Source organism: Enhydra lutris, unplaced genomic scaffold, assembly GCF_002288905.1.
Source record: "Enhydra lutris kenyoni isolate GAN:26980312 unplaced genomic scaffold, ASM228890v2 scaffoldscaffold7, whole genome shotgun sequence".
Classification (NCBI taxonomy): domain Eukaryota; kingdom Metazoa; phylum Chordata; class Mammalia; order Carnivora; family Mustelidae; genus Enhydra; species Enhydra lutris.
Window position 1 is genome coordinate 8428616 of NW_019154091.1, and position 14278 is coordinate 8442893.

The 14278-nt window shown below is 38.5% G+C and overlaps 1 protein-coding gene and 1 pseudogene across 3 annotated transcripts in view; both read left to right on the forward strand.

The window, feature by feature from the left end:
• Nucleotides 1-14278, forward strand: part of LOC111142139 (netrin 4) — a 114146-nt gene that overhangs the window by 41652 nt on the left and 58216 nt on the right. The gene's annotated exons all lie outside the window — the stretch shown is intronic.
• Nucleotides 393-2273, forward strand: LOC111142298 (annotated as a pseudogene).

Here is a 14278-nt window from a genome sequence, read left to right on the forward strand (position 1 = left end):
AAGGAGAGCATGCGGGCTGTAATGGGCTGAGTGTTTGTGTCCCTCCAAAATTCATATGTCAAAAACCTCATCACAATGTGATGGGATGTGGAGGTGGGGCCTTTGGGAGGTAATTAGGTCATGAGAGTTGAGACCTCATGAGTGGGATTTGTGGCCTTAAGAGACCAGAGAGCTAGCTAGCTCTCTTTCAGCTATGTGAGGATACAATGAGCAGGCAGTAGTCTGTCACCCCGAAGAGGGTCTTTACAAGACACTGACCCTGCCGGCACCCTGATCTTGGACTTCCATGCTCCGGAATTGTGAGAAATAAATTTCTTTTGTTCATAAGCCGCAAGTCGGTCAGGGTATAAAATGTGGAAAACTGTAAGCTGAAGACCAACCACTTGGGCCACATGGGCTGTGACTGGCTAGATGGATTCCTCTGTGCTTCTGGAGGCATGGCTGGCCAGGCCATAACGTGGGACCTCCACAAAAGCAAGTACCTTCATATGCTAGATGGCAGGGACATCGTCAATGCCCTGTGATTCAGCCCCCACCACTACTGGCTCTGGGCTGCCATAGGCCACAGCATCAAGATCTGGGACTTGAAGGGTAAGATCATTGTAGATGAACTGAAACAAGAAATTATCAGCACCAGCAGGAAGTCAGGGCCTCCCCAGTGCACCTGCCCTGCTCTACTGATGGCCAGACTGTTTGCTAGCTACGCAGACAACTTGGTACAGGTATGGTGAGTGACCATCAGCACCCCCTATAAATATATGCTAGAGTTTTAGAAATTTTTTAAAAAATGGCTTTCTTATTTAAAAAAAAAAAAAAAAGAATTCTACTAATTCTGCTAAATTCTAAAAGGGACACGTACACAGAGTTAACAGAAACTTCTGCAAAAGTCTTAAAATATAACTACTCCACACAGTCTTCTGCCAACAAGAAGGCTCAGCCTATGAGCCTGAGCCTCCACGTCTGTGCCGCTGGCCCTCCACTCCATTCTGCCACTACCCACCGAACCTGTTGCTTCCACCATGACCTTGTGCATTCCAGCAGTGTTCTATCCAAAATCACTGCCACCTTCCACACCAACCTCACCAGCTGCCCTCTGCAAGAGTCAGCTCCTGGTGAGCCCATACGGAGGTGGGGCCCCCAGATCCAATCCTGGGAATCACAAAAGCCTATAAGAGAGATACCGGCAGTAAAAAGAAGAATCTGGTAGGTGGTGCCTACCAGTATCATGAAAAGCCTACGTCCTCCTGGTGTCTGGAAGGCAGAGGCCTAGTCTGCTGCAAAATATCTGAACAAAGAAAATCTGCCCCTTGCAGGACTGGCTGAATTTTGCAAGGCACCTGTAAAACTAACCCTGGGTGAGAACAGCAAAGTGTTGAAAATCGGCCAGTATGTCACTGTGCAGACCATTTCTGGAACTGAGGCCTTAGGGATCAGAACTAGTCTTCTGCAAAGATTTTTTAAGTTCAGCCAAGATGTCCTTCTGCCCAAACCATCAGACACACTAGCATGCAGCTGCAAGGTTATCAATACTATGACCCCAAGACTTGTAGCTTTAACTTCACAGGCACTAGAGAGGATATTTCAAAAACACCAGAGCAAAGTGTTCTTCTGCACACTCCTGCCCACAATCCCATGGGAGTGGACCCTCATCCTGAGCAATAGAAGGCAACAGCAATAGCAGTGAAAGAAGAATCTCTCTAGTTCTTTGACATGGCCTACCAAGGTTTTGCCAGTAGTGATGATAACAAGGGTGCCTGGGTTGTGCACCACTTCACTAAAGAGGGCATTAATGTTTGTCTCTGCCAATCCCATACCAAGAACATGGGCTTCTATGGTAAGCATGTGGGAGACTTCACTGTGCTCTGCAAAGATGTTGAAGTCAGAGGGGTGGAGTCACAACTGAAGACCTTGATGTTTCCCTGTGTATTCCAGCCCTCCTCTCAATAGAGCTCAGGTTGCCTTGACCATTCTGACCAGCCCAGATTTTTCCAAAACAATAGTTGCAGGAAGTGCAAGTCATGGCCAACTGCATTATTACTATGCAGATTCAGCTGGTCTCCAACCTCAAGAGGGAGGGCTTCTCCCAACCCTGGACAGCACATCCCCGACCAGATTGGCCTGTTTTGTTTCAGAAGGCTAAAGCCTGAACAGGTGGAGCAGCTGACCAAGGAGTTCTCCATCTAAATGACAGAGGTCAGCTGCATCCCTGTAGCAAGGGTCATCTTGGACAACTGGGCTACCTTGTTCATGACATTCACCAGGTCACCAAGTGATTTCCCTAATGAGAGGGAACAGAGACGAAACTGTCCTGCCTTCAGCCTTTGCACATGTGAGATTCACAGGATAAGGAAGGTTGGAGGTGAAGAGTGGATCATTTCTTTCTACCACAGTAACTGAATGTGTTTCTCAGAAAAGAACATGTAGTTAAACAGGGCAGAGGCATCTGTAGCTGGTGTCTGGAACTATGTGGCTTGAAACCAGACTCTCCCCCATCTTTTTATCCACAACTTTTCTGAGATAGTTAACATGTACAAGAAAGCTATATCTTTTTTAAAAAAGCCATTAATCGTATCATTGCAATATCACAGAAGCTTTAACTGGAGCACTTTATGGTGTTGAACGTACCTCTGTGGACTCAGCATGAGACACAGCACTTGTTGGAGGCTTTGTGAGAAGACCTAGTCCTAACATTAGTGGTCAGCCTGGCCTTCCCATGACTGAGCAATCTTATCAACAGACCATAGGAACGGAGATCATGTTTTATGAAAACCAAGGTCTGCTGCCACTGCAACAAGGACAATAAAAGATACTATTTCCTGTCTTGTTAAGGAAAAAAAAGAAAGAAATTTCTCCTTTTTAATGCTTCCAGGCATTTTAATGCTCCTCTCTTCTCTCTTATCCCTGCTGCCCTTTTCCTGAGACGCGAAGATCTATAACTAGCTCAGATTTTCATCCTGTTCTACTGGTTGACTGGCCACCAACCCCATCTTCTCAGGATTTATTCATTTGAAGAATAAGGGACATAATTTGCTATTCATCCTATAAGCTCATCTTTCTCAACAGAGAATAGCAAGGGTGGGCAACTGCACCTTATTTCAGCATCCTTTTTGGTGATTTGAAAATGTTCTCCTGTTGGGCTGTTGCCTCTGCCTGGTGGGACCTCATCCTTCCATTCAGTGTGGCTGTGTAGTCTCTCATCTCACATCATGAGCTGGGCAATGCAGGGTAATAGCAGGAAACAGGATATTCTGGACCTTGGCTTTAACCTTAGTGTGCTGCCAGCTGGGCTCAGGCTTCACCCTTTGGAAAGATAACAACCACCTGCTCTAATCATGTAGACTTACTACAGCCTGGGTTCTCTGTTATAATAAAGTTATTGTAGGGCCCCACTCCCTGCCCCCAAAAAGAAAACTGTTAGCCTATAGAAAGGATCCTGATAACCAAGTAAAGGGGATTATTTAGAGTTGGGTGTTTTTTGTTTGTTTGTTTGTTTGTTTGTTTGTTTTGTTTTAAAGGTTGTGGGAATGAGAAGTCTCTATCCTAGAAGACCCGATGGGATAGGAATCATACTTCTTTACTAATTTCAGGTCACTCTGAAACTGGAAGCAACTGCCTTTTAAAATAATACTAGTTTTATGACATCCTGTTCCCCAATTTTCATATTGATTCCAGCAGCAGTGGTCATATCATCCTAGTATTATAACTACAACATGTGCCAAAACCAGGCAAGACTAAGTCAAACTCAGAGCCAGGGCAGGGTAAGGGATAAGAAACAGGCTAAGTGGCCAAGGGTATGTTGGCTTCCAGGAATCCAGTTCTATGAATATTCTTGTCTCTACTCTCTTAAAATGTTTGTTTTTTAAGCCATAAGCACCATAAGGCCAGCAGAGGTTTATTGTCAGAAATGGAAATAGTTCTGGTTTCAGATGTTTCCATCCCTAAGTGCATCTTATTTTTATGTATTTTTTTCCTGGCTTATGAAGGGCTGGTATCACATTCAGGTATGCTTGCCTCTTCTAAATGTGATATTCTTATTTCTACAAATGCTTAGGTGAGCAAATTGCACATTAAAAGCATAGTCTTTTGCCTAATTAATAACATGGCCATAAGGTCAATTGTCCTACATTTGTATGAACACTATTCATTTTACAGATGCTGTTGTAAATAACTGAATTCAAAAATTGTGCTTGCACAATGGAAGGTAACCTCTTGAGAAATGCTATTCTTTTACTAGTCAGCTTGTCATAGGTATGTACGTATAAATCTGTGGTTAGCACAGCTTTTCTTTGCACTAGTCATTCTCAGCGTGGTCCTGAACCAGCAGCACCAGCATTCCCTGGGAACTTGTAAGAATTACCAACTCTCAGGTCCTACCCCAGACCTTCTGAATCAGGAACTCTGGAGATAGGGCCTAGGTGATTTTAACACTTGCTAAAGTTTGAGCTCTGCTGCTTTATAGACCATGCCAATTCATCTGCAGCTAATATTGTTGTCAGGATGAGTAATTAATTGTAATTAATAAAGTCTGACTTTATGGGCTAGAATTTTTAATGGCTGATGATAGACAATTAAGTTAATAGAAATGATACTTAGTCTGTTTCTCATGCTAAGATTGTAGGGTCACTTTCTGCAGGAGAGGGGAGCAGAAAAAAGCATAAGGTGGGGTACAAGTTGGCAGCCTCACTTATCTTAAAACACTTCTCCTGTGTCTTCTTCCTGCTTCCCCTTCTTCCCAGTACATTCCATTTATTCTTTACCAGTTCAGTTTTTCCTCATCAGTTCATTTTACTGGAAGGCAGACCAGTGCAGTGATTAAGCTCCTACCTAGTTTGGAGTCAGGTCTGGATTTGACTCACCATGGCATTTGCTAAGTTACTCAGTCTCACCGAACCTCAGTTTCCCAAGAAAATAAGATCCACCTTCTTAGTTATTGTGAGGATTAGAATTATGATAGCTAGTGCCTCATATTTAGAATCCACTACTGATGTTGCTGTCACTCTTACATTACCTCAGCCACTTCTGTTACTTCTCCCACATACACTTCTTCCCCCAATAACAACGAAAATAAATTGTAGCTTATGTGCTGTTTGACATGTTCCCAAAGCTAGAGCTTTTGTAACAAGGAACACTGTACTTTGACTCCAGCCTGCTGGGATCCCAGACATTATGCGAAAAGAAGATCTTAAAGCTTTTTCTCTTTGCAGCTAGAGAGGACTGATGTAGTTCTCTTTTTCCTGACAGCTGGTGATGTCGTAGCTGTTGGATTGATGGATGGTAATAAGAGGGAACATGGAACGTTTCATTGTTTTACTAACATATCACCCATTGGACAACATGGAAGTCTTAGAAGAGGGTGAAAAATTGTTTAGATGCCTTGTACTATACTTGTTAAGGTGGATTTTTCTTTTCTAATCAGAAACTCATTATAAAATTATAAAGTATCAATATTTTAACTGGCATATTGTAAATCTAAGAGTAAATATTGAAACCATATGTAGAACCAGAAAGTAAGGTTTTGTTTTTTTGTTGTTTTTTTTTAAGATTTTTTTTATTTATTTGACAGACAGAGATCACAAGTAGGCAGAGAGGCAGGCAGAGAGAGAGAGAGGAGGAAGCAGGCTTCCTGCAGAGCAGAGAGCCCGATGTGGGGCTCGATCCCAGGACCCTGGGATCATGACCCGAGCTGAAGGCAGAGGCTTTAACCCACTGAGCCACCCAGGCGCCCCCAGAAAGTAAGGTTTTAAGGAAAATCTTACTTAGCTACCTAGCTGTGCAAGGCAAACTTTAGAACTATTCATATAGTTTCATTACAAAAGTTTTTCTCATCTGAACCTGAATACATTTAATCATATATTTATGTTTTCACATCTCATATATCAAGTTTTATACTTGATTTAAGAATCAGAACAGATTTAAGACCACAGTTTTCATCTTCTCTAAAAATTTTTTTTTTACTGTGCTGTGAAATAAGCCAAAAGTAATAATTAGACAGCACTTGACTCTTTGGGATATTAAGGAAAAGAACAAGGGCTTAAAAACAATAAAGGCAGCAGCAATCCCAATTATTTCATTTGTCACTTCAGGATCTGGAGGAAAAGGTAATCCTCTCACCAAAATGGTACACAGTGTTTTATTCCAAATATTAACAAACTATTAAGTCTGCCAATTTGATACAGTTAGTGTGAGATTATCCTCAATCCATTGCAAGGTCTTGACTTTCTTATTTCAATGTTCCTGTGTGTTACTCTGTTATAGCTTTGCCATTAGTCCCTTGGCAATGAGTAACTACAGATGCCATGGAAGGTGTACAGCATGTTGATACTTCATTTACTACCTTATGTTTTCTAGTAGAAGGGCAAGCCAGTAAAATATGTTCATGGCTGAAATTGTCAGTGTTTTGACTGTAAAACTGCCCGATGGATCTAGCCTTATTTCTCTTGAGACAGTAAGATATACCTTCTCTTGATGGCAAAAGTTGCCTGAGATTATTCTTTTCATTTGATGATCAGGAAGCCAGAAGCCTTCAAAACCAGAGGTATTACAAAACAATTTTAGCACTCACGGAAGAATCACATATGAGGTTCCTTTCAAAGTTTCCCCCAGAATGTTTACATTTTTATTTGTAGGCCTTTGACTATTTCACAGAAAGATTAAATGAAACAACTAAAGCCAAATTGTTGGTGTCAGAGCGGACATTTCTGGAAGTGAAACATAAGCCAGTAGAAAGGTAAAGTTGGTTCTCCAAAATACCATATTTGTTCACTCAACTTTTCATGAACATGCTTTTTCAGAAAGGGAAGCCTCTATATTTAGGTCAAAATTAGAGCATTGAAAAGATACAAAATTGAGTTTCTTTAACAAGTTTTAGTTGCTTGCATAAATTTGGGAAGAAACAATGTAAATTTGACATTTTTCTTGCTATAAAGTACCCTTCAAATATTCAAGGCATATCCCACTTTGAAAATTTTTCTTATGAATATTTCCTTTTCAGTGTAGCATTTTCAGATCCATCCCACAGATAGCTGGGAGATCCCTGGGTCTGCAAGGCCTACTCTTGCAGTTTCATAGCTAATATAATGGCGGGGGGGGGGGGGGTGGTTAAGCTACATGGAAAGAGAAAAGCTGAGGTTACAGATAGATATCTCACTTCTGGTTCACAACCCCAGGACTCATATCTCTGTGGTATTTCATTTGTATCTTGCCAAATTTGTAAGAGCTGGAAATGTACTTCAGTTTGTCCTAAAACAATTACATTCAGTAGAAGATTAACTGTAACTTAAGTCCTTATTCCTTCTTACAAGAATTTTTAGTCACCAGACACATAAGGTTAAAATACACACATACACACACACACAATGTCATAATCATTCCGCAAGAGAGAGAAAATTCACAGCTATTTCAAATAGTGAGGAAAACAAGTTCTGTTAATTTTGGCATTCAAAACCTTAAAGCTATAATTGAAACTACAGTTGTATTATATCTTAGCAATGCAAATATCTTAGTGGAATAAAATAGTACATGTGTGGGAGATGGGAGGAATATAGTATTTATTAACTCATAAGACTTTTTTAGACATACGGAATTCTGATATCTTTTTAGCTCTTCAGATAGAAATAAAACAGAGAAAAATTTTTTCAAAAACTAAAATATATTTTTAGCTTTAAGAGAGCTCACAGACTAGAAATGGAGAAATGATTACATTTGTTCCACTATTAAATGTTTTATATATAATATGAATAATTATGAAGTTTGTAAAAGTAAACTGATCAGGTGTCCTTTGCCTCTTAGTTTTGCATCTCTAAAGGGCACCCCTACCAGGCATGCAATTTAGCTGGCTCAGTCACTCTCAGAATTCCTGAAGGGCAGAGGTTTCTTTGTTTCCCAGATAAGGCCCAGGTAAGCATTAAAATTAAAGAGAAGGTGGAACCATAGTATTTCCATAGCATAGTATGTTGAAAGGGGGCTAAAGATTGTAGTTGTAACATATTTATCTTGTAATTCTTATTTGCAATTTAATCCAATTCTTATACGTAAAGAAAAGGGAATTTAACTCTGGGATTACCCTGGAGTAGGAGCAGTGAAGAGACTTGTGCTCCAAATTGTGCCACCCAGGGTGCCTGGCTACCTCAGTCCATTAAGCGCCTGCCTTTGTCTTAGGTCATGATTGAGGGATCCTGGGATCGAGCCCCATGTTGGGCTCTCTGCTCAGTGGGAAGCCTGCTTTTCCCTGTCCCTCTGCCTGCTCTGCCCTCTCTCTCTCCTTTAAAAAAATAAAAATAATAAACAAATAAGATGTTAAACTGTGCCACCCAATCTCACTAACATAAAAGGTAAGGGATTATAGCCTATTTTATCAAACAGTTAGGTCATTAGTGGCCTTGAAAACAGAACTCCAATCATTCTTCAAGCTTCCCATGGTGCCCAGTACGACTCTCCGATTAAAACACTTATTGTACCATATTGTAATTATTTTCTTACATATTCAACTTTCCCTATTTGCTAAACTACTTGCTTCTTTAATAGCCAATACAGGGACATTCACAATGTCTAACATAGTAAGTTCAAAAAATCCCAAAAATAAAATTAAGAAAACAATTCCATTTACAATAGCATCAAAAAAAAAAAAATACAATACTTCAGAATAAACTTAACCAAGTAGGTGTAAGATTTGCACACAGAAAACTCTGAAACATTCTTGAAAGAAATTAAAGATACAAACAAAAGGAAAAACATCCTGTTTTCATGGATTGGGATGTTTAGTATTGCTAAGATGGAAACAGTCTCCAAATTGATATATAGATTCAGTGAAATCCCTATCAAAATTCCAGCTGCCTTCTTTGCAGAAATGGACAATCTGAATTCATATGGGAAGTCAAGGGGTCTTGAACATCCAAAACAATATTGAAGAACAATGAAGTTGGAGGACTCACACTTCCCAATTTCAAAACTTACTACAAAGTTACAATAATTAAAAAAACAGTATGCTGCTGGCATAAGGATGAACATATAGCCTTATAAGATAAAGAGTTCAGAAATAAATACAGACATCTATGGTCAACTGATTTTCAACAAAGATGTCCAGATTATTCAATGGAAAAAGAAGACTCTTTTCAAAAAATGGTGCTGGGACAACCAGATAAACACATGCAAAATAATGAATTTGGACCCTTTTCTTATACCATATACAAAGATTTACTCAAAATGGATCAAAGACTTAACTGTAGACTGAAAATTATAAAACTCTTAGAAGGAAACAGACATAAGTCTGTGTGACCTTGGATTAAGAAATGGTTTCTAAGATTTGTCATCAAAAGCACAAAGCAACAAAAGAAAAAATGAATAAATTGGACTTCATCGAAAGTAATAACTTTTGTGTATCAGAAGATATTACTGAGGTGCCCGGCTGGCTCAGTCAGTGGAATGTACATCTCTTGATCTCAGGGTTATAAATTTGAGTCCCACATTGGATGTGAAGATTAAAAAAAAATTAAAATTAAAAAAAAAAAACTGTCACAGATATGAAAAGATAGAGAGGGGAAGATGGTGGCCAAGTAGGAGGAACCTAGACTTGCCTCATCCCATGAATACAACTAGATAACTATCAAATCATCCTAAGTACTCCAGAAATCAACCTGAAGACTGGCAGAAAAAACTCCACAATTAAAGGTAGACAAAAGCCCACATTGAAGAAGTTAGAAAGTGTGGAGACTTGGTTTAGGAGAGAAACAGATCATGGCCACTGCAGTGGGGAGGGAGCCCTGGTTGTGGAGAAGGGCAAGAGACATACTAACACACAAGAAGTGCCCAAAGAAGAGGAAGTCCCATAGCAATTGGCTTGGAAAGTGAGAGAGGATGAATTTCATGAGTTCTTGTAAGCAGTGGGGCTTAAAACCTGAAGTTTTAAAGATCAGCTGGCTTGGCTCAGGGAGAGCCCCTAAGGCACTCAGGCTGCTCTTGGAGAGAAGGTAGGGCAAATAGCCCTCGGACACACAGTGTAGAAATAGCAATCTAAAGAGCTCCTGGGTACACAGTGGGGAGGTTATTTATTCATCTCTGAGCCTGTCCCAGAGAGGCAGTGTTCACAAAGAGACCCCTCTGGGGACAAAGGAACTGCTAGGTGCCATTTCCCAACACCTCCTAACCCCTCAGTATAAGCACAGGGCCATCTGTGGGAATCAGTGCAGCACTAACACTCACAACTTGACTTGCTTATACCCAGCCATCTCCCCCCCCACCCCCCATTCTCTGGTGAAACTATTCATCCCAGTCATACTTGCATTAGAACCAGCATGGCAGGCCCTCTCCCTGAAGAGACCAGCCCAAACTTCTGTTCGCACTGTGTCTCAAGATGTGGGAATTTTGCAGGGCCTTGGTTCCCACAGAGGGAGAGGGAGAACCAAACTCCCACTGAATAGGGAGCCTACGTGGGGCTCAATCCCAGGACCCCAGGATCATGACCTGAGCTAAAGGCAGACACTAAACTGACTGAGCCACAGAGGCACTCCCAGATTTAAAGTAATCATCATAAAGACACTTGCTGGACTTGAGAAAAGAGAGGACGGCACCAGTGAGACTCTTAGCGCAGAGATAAGGAATAAAATAGCAGAGATAAAGGACTCAATAAACAAAATCAGAAATACATTTGATGGAATGAACAACAGGGTAGAAGAAAATGAGGAATGAATTAATGAACTAGAAGATAGAGTAATGGAAAGTAATTAAGCTGAACAAAAGAGAACAAAGAGAATTTTGCAAAATGAGATCAGACTTAAAGACTTCAGTGACACCATAGAATGTAATAACATTCATATTATAGGAGTCCCAGAAGAAGAAGAGAGAGAGAAGGGGAGAGTAAATTTATTTGAAGAAATAATAGCTGAGAAGTTCCCTAATCTGGGGAAGGACACAGATTTCTAGATCCAAGAGGCACAGAGAACCCCCAGCAAAATCAACAAAGGCAGATCCACATGAAGGCATATTGTAATAAAAATGGTAAATTATAGTGACAAAGAAAAAAGTATCTTAAAAACAGTAAGACAAAATACAGTTACATACAAGGGAAATTTCATAAGGCTATCAGTGGATTTTCTGGCAGAAACTTTCCAAGCCAGAAGGGACTGGCATGATATATTCAAAGTGCTGAATGGGAAAAATCTGCAGCCAAGAATATGCTAATCCAACAAGGCTATTATTCAGAAAAGAAGGATAAATAAAGAATTCTCCAGACAAACAAAAACTAAAGGAGTTCATTACCACTAAGCCAACCCTGCAAGAAATATTAAAGGGGACTCTGAGTGGAAAGGGAAGACCATAAGTGTCAGTAGGAAGGTAACATAAAAACACAAAAGCAATATATATGAATATTTCTATAAAAAGTCAAGGAACTCAAGAATAAAAGAATGTAAAATATAACAAAATATACCTAAAAAGTGGGGAGGGGAGGAGTAAAAAAATGGGTTCAAAATTAAATGAGCATCAACTTAATACAGACTGCTATATGCAGAAAATGTTATATACAAACCTAATGATAACCACAAATCAAAAACAACTAAAAATATGTGAAGGATAAAGAGAAAGAAATCCAAATGTATCACTAAAGAAAACCAATAAACCACAAAAGAAAGACAAGAAGAGATCAGAAAAATCTTCATAAATGACTGTAAAACAGGTAATAAAATAGCAATACGTATATAAATAAATATATATATAAATAATTACTTTGACTATAAATGGACTAAATAATCCAATCAAAAGACAGGCTGGCAGAATGAATAAAAAAATAAGACTCATCTATATGCTACCTACAAGACACTCATTTTAGATCTAAAGGCAGCTGCAGATTGAAAATGAGAGGATGGAGAAACATTTATCATGCAAATGGATGTCAAAAGAAAGTGGGAGTAGCAATACTTATAGCAGACAAAATAGACTTTAAAACAAAGATAGTAATAAAGAAAAACGTTATATAATCATAAAGGGGAAAATACAATAAGAAGATATAACAAGTCTAAGTATTTATCCACTCAACATTTGAACACCCAAGTACACAAAACAGTTAATAACAAACATAAAAAAACTAATTGATAATAATACAATAATAGTAGGGGACTTTAACACCCCATTTACGTCAATGGACAAACCATCCCAACAGAATATTAGCAAGGAAATAATGGCTTCGAATGACACACTGGATCAGATGGATTTAACAGATATATTCAGAACATTCCATCCTAAAACAGCAGAATACACATTATTTTCAAGTGCACATGGAAAATTCTCAAGAACAGATAACATACTAGGTCAAAAAAAAAAAAGCCTCAACAAATTCAAGAAAAATCTAAGTTATAACATGCACTTTTCTGACCAGAATGCTATAGAATTAGAAGTTAACCACAAGAAAAAAGCAGAAAAGCCCACAAATACATGGAGGTTAAATAATACACTACTAAACAATTAATGGGTCAATCAGGAAACAAAAGAAGAAATAAAAAATACATAGAACCAAATGTAAATGAAGACAATGGTTTAAAACTTTGAGGTTGCATTAAAAGTGGTTCTAAGGGGGAAATTTATTCCCATATAGACCTACCTCAAGAAACAAGAAAAATCTCATATAAGCAACCTAACTTTACACCTAAAGAATTTAGAAAAAGAACAACAAGCAAAACCTAAAACCAGAAGAAGGAAGGAAATAATTCCCATTAGAACAGAAATAAATGATATAGAAACTAGAAAAATAATAGAACAGATAGAGGAGCTGGTTCTCTGGGAAAAAAATGAATAAAATTGATAAACCTGTATCCAGACCTATCAAAAAAAAAAAAGAGAGAGAGAGAGAGAGAGAGAAAGGACCCAAATAAATAAAATTACAAATGACAGAGGAGAAATAACAACCAACCCCACAGAAATACTAACGATTGTAAGAGAATATTATGAAAAACTATAGGCCCCAAAACTGACCAATATAGAAGAAATGGATAAATTCCTAGAAACATATAACCTACCAAAGCTGAAACAATAAGAAATAGAAAAGTTGAACAAACTGATTACCAGCCAAGAAATCAAATCTGTAATCAAAAAGCTCGAAACAAATAAAAATCCAGGACCAAATGGCTTCACAGGCAAGTTCTACCAAACATTTCAAGAAGGTTAGTACTTATTCTTCTCAAACTAGTCCAAAAAATAGAAAAAGAAGGAAAACTTTCAATTCATTCTGAGGCCAGCATTATCCTGATAACAAAACCAGATAAAGACACCACAAAAAAAGAGAACCACAGGACAATATCTCTGATAAACATAAATGCAAAACTCTTCAACAAAATACTAGCAAACAGAATCCAACAATACATTAAAATAATAATTCTCCACAATCAAATGGGATTTATTCCTGGGTAGCAAGTGTTCAAGATTTGCAAATTGATCAATGAGATACATCACATCAATAAGAGAAAGGATAAGAAAGAACCATATGATCATTTCAATAGATGCAGAAAAAGCATTTGACAAAGTACAACATCCATTCATGATAAAAACTCTCAACAGAGTAGGTGTAGAGGGACATACCTAAACATAATAAAGACCATGTATGAAAAACCCACAGCTAACATCATCCTTAATGGGGAAAAACTACAAGATTTTCCCTTAAGGTCAGGAACAAGACAAGGATGTCCACCCTTACAGCATTTATTTACCAAAGTACTGGAATTCCTAGCCATAGCAATCAGACAACAAAAAGAAATAAAGTGCATCCAAATCAGTAAAGGAAAAGTAAAACTTTCACTATTTGCAGATGACATGATACTCTATACCAAAAAATCCAAAGGACTCCACAAAAAAACTGCTAGAACTAATAAATGAATTCAGTAAAGTTGCAGGATACAAAATCAATGTCTAGAGATCCATTGCATTTCTACATGAAAAATGAAACTGCAGAAAGAGAAATTAAGAAAACAAGCCCTTCCCTTAAGGTCAGGAACAAGACAAGGATGTCCACCCTTACAGCATTTATTTACCAAAGTACTGGAATTCCTAGCCATAGCAATCAGACAACAAAAAGAAATAAAGTGCATCCAAATCAGTAAAGGAAAAGTAAAACTTTCACTATTTGCAGATGACATGATACTCTATACCAAAAAATCCAAAGGACTCCACAAAAAAACTGCTAGAACTAATAAATGAATTCAGTAAAGTTGCAGGATACAAAATCAATGTCTAGAGATCCATTGCATTTCTACATGAAAAATGAAACTGCAGAAAGAGAAATTAAGAAAACAAGCCC